Below are 12,636 nucleotides of genomic sequence, written 5' to 3' on the forward strand. Positions count from 1 at the left end.
TATAGGTAAGCATGTTCTCACGCTTATGAATTCTTAAATCTTCAAGCAATCGGGTCTGTTCTACGCCCTCGAGATCCTGGACAGATTATAAACAAGTATTCATCATGGACGGATTCCAATATTAAGGGCTTATAACTTGCTAGCCTATTTATTTCGCTCAGCATTGTATGCCCATTCGATTTATTATTCAGTCCAGGAATTCAGTATGAAAATTGCTTATAACTAGCTATGTGGTTTATTTCACTCAACATTATATGCTTGTTCGGTTCATTATTCAGTCTGAGAATTCAGTATTAAAACTACTTATAACTAGCTGGGTTGTCTATTTCGCTAAGCATTATATGCCCATCCGGTTCATTATTCACTTCGGGAATTTAGTATGAAAACTTCTTATAACTAGCCGGGCTATTTATTTCACTCAGTGTTATATGTTCATTTGTTTCATTATTTAGTCCAGGAATTCTTTATGAAAATTGCTTATAAAAGTCCGGTTGGTTTATTTTGCTCAGCATTATGTGTTCGCTTAGCTCATTATTCGGTTTGGGAATTCATTATGAAAGTTAATTTTAAACATCCAATCTGTTTACTTTGCCTGGGACTATGTCCTCATGCGGCTTCTTATTCAATCTGGGAATTCCTCATGAAAACTACTTATAAAAGACAGGTTTAACTATTTCACTAAATGTACTTAGTTTGTCTGGAATATCATTTAGCCCAGAAAGTTCTTACAACATAATTCATCTTCTTGGCCTGGTTACTCTATTTGGTGTTCTTACTTTGCCCGACATACTATGCGGACTAATACACATTCCATAATGAGCACACTTGTGATCTATTTTCATGGGCAACATTGGTGGTTCCGAAGATATACAAGAAAAATGGGTAATACTTAATGCATAGTTTAACAGTCAATTTTGATTTTCTTTAACAAATGTAGATGGTTACATGCTAGGAGAGATAATATGTAGAACTTTAGTCAAACTTGATCAAGAGGTCCTCCGGGAGCTCTCTAAGAAGCCAGTGTTGGTTTATAGATTGTCGAGAAAGTTTTGAGGATAGATGACCGCTCTCTTGCAGTTGTCGAATAACTCCTCCCACGGCATGGTCGAGTGTCTCAGAAAATCTATTAACTAATTTTCTTTTAAAATCAATGGAGTCTAGATAAGCTCTCCTCCCTGTATCTATGTGCTCATCCTCCCTAGCTTTATAAGTGGATAATTCGACCTGAGCGATGTTCATTTTAGTCTTGGCTGCATCCAACTAGACTTGTAGGGATTCTATCTGGGCTTCTCGTGCATCCAACTTTGTTTGTTTCTATATAAATTCTTAGAAGAGAGCTCTTAAATTAGCTCAGGAGAATGAGATACATGTCTAAACCTTAGCTCTTCTAGCAAAGAAATCTTGTGAGCTAGATCTGAAAGGGTTTTCTCTTTCATTTCTCTTTCCACCTGGAGCATAGATTTGTTGCCTTGTAACAAGAGCTCTAAATTCTTCTTGTCCATATCTTGAGACTATAGTAATCGGCGACAGTCTTGCAACATTTTTTCCATACCAGAAATAAGTTCAGCCTATTCCTCTATTTTTATTTGCAAATGGACAGTTTCATTACTAGGAGTACTAGAGGTAGCTTGTAGCTCTTCGACACAATCTTTCAGGACTTTGTTGGCCCTTTCCAAGTCCACAACTGAGTGGCCCAAATGTAAACTTGATGCATAGAACTAGATAGAATAACGATACAGTTATATTTCACAATAGTAATCTAAGAAAACTCAATCATTGGCTTACTGCAGTAGCGTTTTGATTATGTCGATCAGCATATTATGAAATGGTAGTCGCTTGTGTTTGTCTATGAGTTTACACCCATGACTCAGCTAATGGACCATGCAGCTTAAGAGTCCTATAGGGTAAAGGAGAAATGAGGTCTAGCCCTTGTTGGGATGGCAAGTTGTAGGACTGTTTGAAGAGGCATGATGAGCTAGTGGAAGATGTGAGTTTTGAAGGAGGAGCAGGAGAGATATCGAACAACTGTGGATGAATGAGAGCTAGTTGGACGGACAAAGATGTCGATATTTGTTCAGCTGACCCAAGACTTTGTGCGGGTGGTGATTTTTCATGCACTCAGCCGACCAATCTCCTACAAGGGATTTGCCTCGCGTGAGGAGTGGTCAAAGGAAGGATCAAGGCTTGCGATGAAATTGGCCGAGTAGGTGTCAGAGTTGACGTTATCTCGAGAGGTCGAATAGCTGGGGGAATAGCATGAGACATTGGTATAAGAAGGCCTGACCTCATCATAGCAACTGCAAAATGAGAACGACTATGTTTTTGAGACCCGGGCTCTTTACCTCGGGCGAAATAAATCTCGGCCAGAGCGAGGGAATATTGTTAGGAGATGGGTTGGTCAGGTATATCTGGGTCTGAAGCTTCTGCTCGGGGCCTTTTGCGTTGGATAACCAGGGGCGTGTTCGATTATGAGGAATTGGAAGATGACGCTCAGGAGGGTTCATCTGGAGGAGGTGGACTAGTGGACGCAGAAGTTTGTTCAAGTTGACGCTCCTTCAATAAATCCTCCCCCATCTTGGTTAAGGCTGCTCTTGTTAACCGAGTGTTTTTATATGAGAAAGCTGGGAGAATGACCTCAACTATAAAAATGAGTGAAAGTTAAAAGCTTATACCATAAAGGATCGGAGAATAATAAATAATTAAGTAAGAAGAAGATAGGAATTTTTACTTACCGAAGGGGTCACTTAGTTCTAGATTGACTAAAGTTAGCCCAAAAGCAAATAATAAGCCTTCTATCGTCAACACTGGCAAGTTGAATTTAGCGCCTTTTAGTTTCTCTAAAGCTTCCCGAAGTATGGGATCAGTGAAAATGTTACCTAAGTCAGGGATAGAAGAAAGATTTTGTTGTCAGGTTGTGATAGAAGGTGAAGGGGTTGGAAGACGAATGAAGAAATATTTATTCCTCCATGCCTCTTGAGCGGGTACCCTGTTAAATAAAATTGCTTTAGGGTGATCTTGAAACTTGAATAACCCATTTGCTATTTGTCGAGGAATAAAATAGTGGTGAAAGAGACGAGGAGATAGAGAGATGTTTAATAGACGGAAAACAATGACAACACTTAAGATGCGAAAGGATTGAGGGATAAGTTGGTGGAGTTGGATACTAAAATATTGGCTAACATTGATGAAGAACAGATGAAGGGGAAAATGGAGCCCAGATATGATCTGCTCCCTAAAGATGGCCACATTTCTGGGGAGGAAGGTAAGGCCGATTGTTTTCTGTAGGAACAACTATATAGGTGGGGAGACCAAGTTACGGGTGAGGTCGTAAGTGTTGTCGATGGTAAAACTAGAAGAACACTGTGTATACCATTCGCCACTCACATCTATTTGTAAAAGAAAAGGTTATATAACAAATAGAGGGAGAGAGGGGCCAAGGGTCGAAGGAGAAGAAACAACGAAACACAAGAAAACTTTAGGGTTTTATCTCTTTCCCTCAAAGATTTTAATGGGTTCCTCAAAAATGCCTCTCGATATGACCGTCACGGGGGAGTGTCAGTATTTAGTTAGACTTTTTACTTATGCATAAGGATAGAGGGTATAAGATGAACAATCCATAGGGCATTAATGAGCATTATAATGAAACTGAGCCCCTAGAACATTCAGCTTGACCAATCTCCTCACAACAATTCTCAACTCTCTCGCTTCTTCTTCTCTATCTCTTTCTCTTAGTGCAAACATTTTCAACTTTTCGATCATTTAGCTAGTTCACTGTGAGAACTCACTAGTGCTTAACTAATCACTATGATTTTAATATCTTTTTATTACTGATAACATAATTGTGCACTTGTGATAGAGTAACACTCACCAACCAAACTTATTTCAAACTCACTCTCCATGTGATTTATGAACTCATTGAGATAGTCTTTGTTGTGGAATCACAAATAATGTTATCTACATAAACTTGGGCCACAAAAATAACATTTCCTTTATTTTTTAGAAATGAAGTAGGATCAATTTATCCTTTATGAAAACCTTTAGACATTATGAATGTTGAAAACCATTCATACCAAGCATGAGGTGCTTGTTTTAGCCCATATAAAGTCTTTTTAAGTTTATACACATGGTTTGGAAAATCTAAATTTTAAAACCCTAGTGGTTACTTAATATATACTTCTTCCTTAACAAAACCATTTAAAAATGCCAATTTCATATTCATTTGATACAACTTAAACCCTTATAAGCGGTAAATGCCAACATCATCCTAATGGACTCCAATTGAGCTATGAGTACATAAGTTTTATCATAATCTAATGCTTCTACTTGATTGAAGCCTCTAGTGACCAGTCTAAATTTATTTCTCACAACCACTTCCTTATCATCAAGTTTATTTTAAAAACTCTACTTTGTATCAATAATTGATTTTTCTTCAGATCTAGGAACTAAAACCCAAACTTGACTTCTCTCAAATTGAGATAATTTATCTTGCATTGTTAAAATCCAATCCGCATCAAGCAAGACATCATCAATAGATTTTAGTTCACTTTAGGAAATTAAGGCTATTTGACTTCCCTCATTTCAAAAATATGATTGAGTTCTTTTCCCTTATACTACTTAATCTAAGGGATGATTTGCATTTGTCCTAGTGGATCTTATTTCTTGAGTTGTCGTGATCACATGCTCAAGTGGTGACTCTTCTACTCCTTTACTCCCACACTCTTGATTTTCTTCCCCATGATCATTTTGCTCATTTAATGTTAATTTTTTCAATTCAAATTGTAATTCAACCTTGATTGTTTTATTAGGATTTGAAGTTGATTTTTCTTCAAAAATAACATTTAAATATTCTTCAACTATCGTAGATCTCTTATTGTAAACTCTATAGGCTTTACTATGATTAGAGTACCCTATAAGAATACCCTCATCCGTCTTTACGAAGAATTTTCCTAAGTGGTCTTTAGTATTTAAAATGTATACTTTACATCCAAACACTCTAAGGTGTTTAATTATGGGTGGTTTTCCAAACCACAACTGATGTGGTATTTTATCCAAAAACCTATGTATTAGAGTATGATTTTATACATAACATGCCGTATTTATTGCTTCAGCACATAGGCAGGTATGAAGTGAATATTCATTCAACATACTCCTATCGGCCTCTTGTAAGACTCTATTCTTTCTCTCAACTACTCCATTTTGTTGAGGTGTCATAGGGGTAGAAAATTCATGTTTATATCCATTTTGTGAGCAAAAATTGGCAAATCTCTCATTTTCAAAATCACCTCCATGATAACTTTTTAATTGATTTATTTTCAAAATTTTCTCATTTTCTACTCTTCTATAAAAAGAAATCAATGTTTCTAAGGTATGATCCTTATGTTTCAAGAAAAACACCCAAGTATATCTAGTGAAATCATTTATCACAACTAAATAATATCTACTACCATTCAAGGAAACATGCTTAATACTATCAAATAAATCCATGTGTAGTAGTTCTAATGTGGTAGATATACTCAAAATAGTTTTACCTTTGTGGATAGCTTTGATTTACTTACCCATTTGATATACATCACACAATTTATCCTTTTGAAACTTTAACTTTGGAAATCCTTACACCAACTCTTGCTTTGATAGCCTTTGATATTCCTTATGTTGGTATGAGCAAGTCCCTGTGCAAAAGTCAAGTCTCTTCTTTTTTTGACATTAAGCACTTAGAAAATACATTAGTAGCACTAAATAATTCAACTTGATCAATATAGTATGGTACGTAGTGTTTAGTTCACTATGCTTGATTAGACATTGAGATGAGTTAAACTCAACTCTATATCTCGAATCATATAGTTGACTAGAATTTAGAAGATTGAAGGCTATTCCTTTCACTAATAAGACATGTTAATCATAAATTGTTTATAAATTTGGATGTCTCATATTTCCTAACATTTAGTTCACCATTTGTTACCAAAAGAAGTAGTACCTTTATTCTTATTCTTAAGTGATGAAAATTTTGATGAGTCCCCCGCCATGTGCTTAGATTGTCCGCTATCTAAAAATCATGTTGTTGGATGCTCCCTTTTGGCGTATGCCTATTCAAACATAATGAACTAAATATTTTGGTACTTAAATGTTGGGCCTGGTAGCATCAACAATATATTTCTTGGGTATCCAAGCTTGCACAGTTTTGACTTTGAAACATAATTTCTACTAATTAGGAAAATAAATTTAACTTCTTTGTACTTTGGTTTGTATCCTAATCTTGCTTTGTTATAAACCTCCCTTTGAGTTTCTAAAATCATGTTCAAATATTTATAACTTGAAGTAAACTTTTCCAATGTACTTCTAAGATTATCTACTTGCAATTTCAAACATACATTTTTATTCTTGAGCTCATCAAATTTGTTAGTAGTATTTTCATGATACATACAAGTTTCACATGGGACAAAAATCAACTTTAAGCGACTTCAATTCATTTTGTAGTTCTTTAACACTACCTTTTGATCTCTACAAAGAATTTGTTAAGCATGCTATGGTAGTAGAGTTTATCTAATTTAGGAAAGGTTACCTCATCATCACTAGATGATGACTCACTTGGTGACTCCACATTCCTCCATGAGTTTCTTCTTCATCCTCAATACTCTCGACATTATCCAATGCCATGAGTGCTAAGTGTCTTGAAGTCTTTTTCTCATTTCTTCTTCCAATGAGCTAGAAGATAAGTCATCCCACGTCATCTTCAAAGCCTTCTTCTTCTACTTATTCTCTTGTTTCTTCAGCTTCGGACAATCATCTTTGAAGTGCCCTTTCCTATTGCACTCAAAGCAAACTACATTAGATTTCAATTTTGATCTTACCAAAGACTTATCCCTTATTTTGTTGTCACTAAACATTTCCTTAACATCCTTCTTGTTGAACCTCCTAGAGTGTCTCATCATTTTTTGAACAAAGTTTGCAATCTCACTTGATGATAGCTCCTCGTTGCTATCACTCTCGTTCAGATTCGGAGGAGGATTCTTCCTTCTTCTTTTCTTTATTATTCTTCTCATTTTTTTCACTTGTAACCAAAGCTATACCTTTCTCCTTATGACTTGCATTAGCTTGTTCATACAATTCTAGTTCATAAAATAATTCATCTAGTTTAACAATCGATAAATCCCTTGAAACCTTATAGGCATCAACCATTGATGACCATAGTGAGTTTCTTAGAAAGGATTTAAGAGCATACCTGATGAGATCTTGGTTCTCCAAACTTTCTTCAACCGAATGGAGACCATTTAGAAGTTCCTTAAACCTACCATGTAATTGACTTACGGTTTCTCTTCCCTTCATGATAAATTTTGCATTTGGTTTATTAGAATGTCTCTCTTTGAGATTCTTGAGTCCTTTATGTATTCATTTAGCTCAATGAGCTTGTCTCATAATTCCTTGGTAATCTTTAATAGACCTACTTTATTGAGTCACTCTCAACTCAGTCCACATTAAAGGGTTACACTAGCCTTAGCATTTGCTTGTGCCTTCCACTTTTGTAAAGTAGACCATTGAGAGGATTTCAAAATTTTTTCATCTTCAGAAGTTGACACAATTAAGCCCTCGGTCACAGAGAACCAGTTATCAATTTTAGTCATTAGGTAGTTCTCCATGTGACTGTTGGTGCGAGAAGCATCTGACAATCGAACCTGAGTTTTGATAATGTCAAAGGGTTCAAAATTAATGTTATTTGTGGTCTAAGAAGTTTGAATGAGATTACAAGAAAGCCCTAAGAGTTCTTAGGCAAAAGTCCTAGCTGTGGTTAGACAGGTGGAAAACCCTAGGGGGTGGTAACCCTAGGCGGAAAGTCTTGACAAGTCGAAGGCTTCGGGCAAAAATCCTAGAGTCAGAGACTCTAGGTTGAAATCCTAGTGTCGTGAACCAGGTGAAAGATTGGATGGGTCATGGAACGAACGTCTAGCATGAAAACCGGATGCTTCGGATGCTGAGCAAAAGTCCAGTCGGTCTGGAGGATCAGTCTAGCAACAGGTAAACTCTCCTGAGAGGAGTAGGTGAGGACGCATTCCCTAATGAGGGAACAGTAGGTGTCGGTTCGACCTAGGGTTTTTGGAGGGAATCCGAAGTCAGAACCGACTAGTCCGATGAGTGTCAAATACTAATATTATTTGTATTTTATTCTGCTAACTTGATTTTGTAGGGTATACTTTGTTTGTGGACTAATATGCCTTGCAGGAATGAAGTTGCCTGAGGGAAGCTTCGGATGAACAGTACCCGAGGCGTCCTCCATGAAGCTTGGAGGCACCTCGGGTGCCTTGGATAAAAGCCTCATAGCAAGGAGCGAAGGTGCCTTCCAAGGAGATGGGAGGCACCTCAAACGCTGGATGGAGGGTGCCTTCCATGGAGCTTCAAGGCACCTTCGGATGGATAAGCAGCTAACACAGCAGAGATAATCGATTCTGATCGACAGGGGATAAAGCCTTAGCTGAAGGCGCCTTCCATGGAGGTTGAAGGATTCTTCAGCAGGATATATAAGGAAGTTTTGAGCATATGCATAGGTACAACAAAAAATTATGATCCTTCTTCTGTGCGGTGCTCAAAAGACGATCCGAAAAAGCTGTAACACTACTGCGACAACCTAAAGCCCGAAATTTCTCATTCTTAGTTGTTGGTATACTTGTTCTAAACTTAAATTATATATCTGTTGTAATTTGTAAAGATTTTATGATTGATTAGTGATTGTCCATCGAAAGCACTCTAACATGTGGGCCTTGGAGTAGGAGTTGCCACAGGCTTTGAACCAAGTAAGTCCTTGGTGTTTATGTTTTGTTTCTCTCTCTCTTATTTTCACTACGTATTTACTTTGAGTTTACTTAAAACGAACGAATTAGCCACGATCGCTATTCACCCCACCAACGCTTTTCGATCCTACAACGACTCTTCCAGTAGGCGAAGTTTTTTTTTTCCCTTTTGTAGTAGGGTGGTCTAGTAGTGTTATGACCCTCTTTCAAAAACATCTTTGTAGCTCAAAATTTTTACTCCTTTGGATGTAAGTCCTATGAAGAACCCTTGCTATGATACCACTTGTTAGGACACTTGAGCTAGGTGGGGGGATAGCTCACTATGATTTTTCTTCTTGATTTTGCAATGGATAATTAAAGCTGAGAACACCTTGATTTACTTGATATCCACATCCTTGAGGTAACTAATCCAATGGTCCACACTAGCAAGCCCAACTTTCACTATGAGCCCTTCTTCTTGAAACAACACCGAAGGTGGAGAAATTTTTTTACAGCGAGATTATAAAGCTCCCCAAATGAAATAGCAACAGTAGAGAAGAAAAGAGAGATTTTAAGTTTTTGGCTTAGATCTCCTTCTCTTGGTTGCTTGAAGATCTTACAGATGGAAGCTTGGCACTGAGATAAGAAGAATAATAGCAATGGAGCAATGGTATCTCCTCAGACCCTAAGTCCCTCATTTCTTTGCTTTTTGGTCACCACTAATCGATTAGCGAAACCCCCTAATCAATTACTGATTATTTGGCTATCCATTGAATGACCACTAACTCTAGATCAACAGCTGAGATTATTCCATTTTGAATCCCAATCGATTAGTAGTTTCAACCAATCGACTAGATATCTTAATTGATTTGGAAGCCTTTTGTTTCCTCATAAAACTTCTGCAAATCGATTGATCCAATTGATTAACAAGTCCTAATCAATTGACCAATTGATTTGGGAGCTTTTTGTGATCTTGAAGAACACATTCCAATCGATTAGCAATGCTCTAGTCGATAAGCGCATCAGTTTGAAATGCTTCTATGTTCGCAAAGAAAACTCCTAATTGATTGTACCGATTAATCAAGAATTGATTGATCGATTTGGAATGCTTCTGTGTTCATGAAGAAAGCTCCTAATCGATTGGTATTAGAATGCTTCTGTGTTTGAAAAGAAAGCTCATAATCAATTACACTAATCGATTAGGAGATTCTCTTAATTGATTAGTTGATCTATTTGGAATGCTTTTGTGTGCTCGAGTTTGATTACCAATCGATTGGCAATTCGTGTCAATCGATTGGTACACCTAAAATAGGATTTTTTCAATCCTAAACCCTCGAGCACATTACCAATCGAAACTAATTACCTCATGCCAGATGAACCTCCTATTTCCTGGACTTTGTGTCTGGAGCTTCCTCATTTCTGGATTTTCATCTACCCTAGCATTCGATCTCTTGATTTGATCAGGTTCTCAGCTTTTGCCAAGAATCCGGTTCTCGACCTTCTTGGACTTCTCTTGTCTTGCATCCAATCTTCCGACCTGCAAGGATTTTTTTTTACCAAGAATCTGACTCTCGATCTTCTTGGACTTCTCTTACCTTGCATCTGGTCTTTTGACCTATAAAGATTGTTGAAATACATAATGCGGAAGCACATAACATAAGAAAAAACAAGAGAGATAAGGAAAGAAAAGATAATTGCTTCTTTATTATTGATTGATAATTGTTATAGGCTAGCTCACATATTTATACATATTGTCAAGATAATATATGGAAAATATAATGATAAATATGGAAATATATTATTATAAATATGGTAATAATAAATATAGAAATAATAAAAAATATGGTTTGGATTACAATCCAAACATGGTAAATCATCAATAATTAAAATCAATCTCTGAATCTCCTGAATTGCTATCTTTGTTGTCATTACCCCCCCCCGCCCCCCTCCTCCTCGACAAACTCAACAGGAGATACTTGAACATTAAGTTTGGTTATTAACCAATCATATCTTCTAGAGAAAAATCCACCAGTACGATCAACGAAATGACAGATTTGTTGAACTTTGCCTTTGATGAAAGAAGACAATAACTAGGAGATAAGGAGTTGTTCTTTGACGACTGGAATCTGATCTATCTCCGGAATAAAAGCAGCAGAGAAAGAAGGCTGCATTTTGGTGGTTGCATATGCTGGAGCAGAGGAAGAAAATCTGCTATTGTGTGCTTAATTAGCAAAAACTTGCTATTTGGCCGTCTAAAAAAGAAACAATAGTTATGAAGAAAAGGCAATAATAATGAACCTGTGATTGTAAAAGAGGAGATAGAAGGAGAAGAAAGAGAGAGGGAGATAAAGAGGGATGAAATTTGATATCCTTGAAATTAAGATGGACAATAATATTGTTCTTACTACGAGAAAAACAATAAGCTAAGGTACTATTAGCTTAAATTAAGGGATGAAATCTGATCAAAAACAAAGAAGGAAGCTTAAATTAAGGGGAGCTTACAAGGAAAAAACTAAGGTACTATTAGTTAATGACACTTATTTAAGTCATGATAAAATACATGCTAGAAATAACTTTTATGATTTTAGAGCATGCTATCATGAAAATAGGAAGTATGATAATTCTAAGGAGAATTATAGGTCATATCATGCTACAACAATCCTAACTAAGGATAGAAAGGTAGAAAATAATTTAGGAAGGAACTCTAGGCAAGGTAGATATGTGACTAAGAAGAAAAATTTCCAAGACATTTATGAAAAGTCCAAATTTGAGGAATTAAGGATCGAGAATCAAGTCTTAAGGTCAAGACTTGAGAAATTAGAGAGGACTCTAGAGAAAATGACAAATAATGTCAAAGGGTCAAGGAAGCAAAACCTAGGCTTAGATAGGGAAGAACCATCTAAAGGTAAGAAAGATTTGAGATACAAACCTAATGTCAAGAAGAATATGTCATCATATCATAAAGTTCTATATAGTTATGAAACTAACTCTAGGCCTAGAAGTCAAATCAAGATTTTAAGGGAGACTATCCCTAGAGTTGACTTAGAGGAGACTAGCATGACTTAGGCTTCTAAGAAGGCCATTAGAATGGTTTCTAGGAAAGCTATCCCTAGTGAGTACTTAGAATCCCTAAAGAGCACTAATAGATTTTAGATTCCTAAGAGTGTATTCTCTACATACTAAATGAGTTTAGAGTATGTTAACTCTAATTGGAAGGGTAGTTAACCCAACCATAGTGAAGTTGACACTTTAGAGATTTTTCAAGGTATTATGGCACATTAAAAATGAAAAGTTAATTTTTACTCTTGAATAGTAAAAATGTGCTAATTAAAATTTTGAAGTATTGAGTTTCATTAAATTGGTACAAATAGGGTGAAATTCAAAGAAATGTCAAGTTGAAATTTTGACATTTTCTAAGGAGATGGGGATAGCTTATACTTATTTTGGCATAATAGCTAAGTAATAACATAGATAAAAATCTATGTATTTTCTTTGTGCAATAATTACCATATTTTGTGTGCCCTATCACATGCCATGACATCATGCTTTGCATTCATATTATTATGAAAAATGCTATATGTCAAGGCAAATATACATCATTTAGCTATGATAATTTTTTCTTGTGAAAAATACTCATTTGATGTATGTCATAATCATTATCAAGCATTGTTTTAAATTCCTTGTAATTAAGGATAATGACATAAATTGATATCTTAGGTAGAATGATCAAAGTTAAAATGCATAAATAGAGATGCATGATTCCTTAGTTTAGGAAAAATCTATTTTATATCTCACAAAGACTATAGAGTTGATTTGTATATGTATTGAGATATATTAGATACAAGTGAGATGTTAGGAAAATGAACAAGACTCAAAA

This window comes from Zingiber officinale, chromosome 9A (genome assembly GCF_018446385.1).
Source record: "Zingiber officinale cultivar Zhangliang chromosome 9A, Zo_v1.1, whole genome shotgun sequence".
In the NCBI taxonomy this organism is placed as follows: Eukaryota; Viridiplantae; Streptophyta; class Magnoliopsida; order Zingiberales; family Zingiberaceae; genus Zingiber; species Zingiber officinale.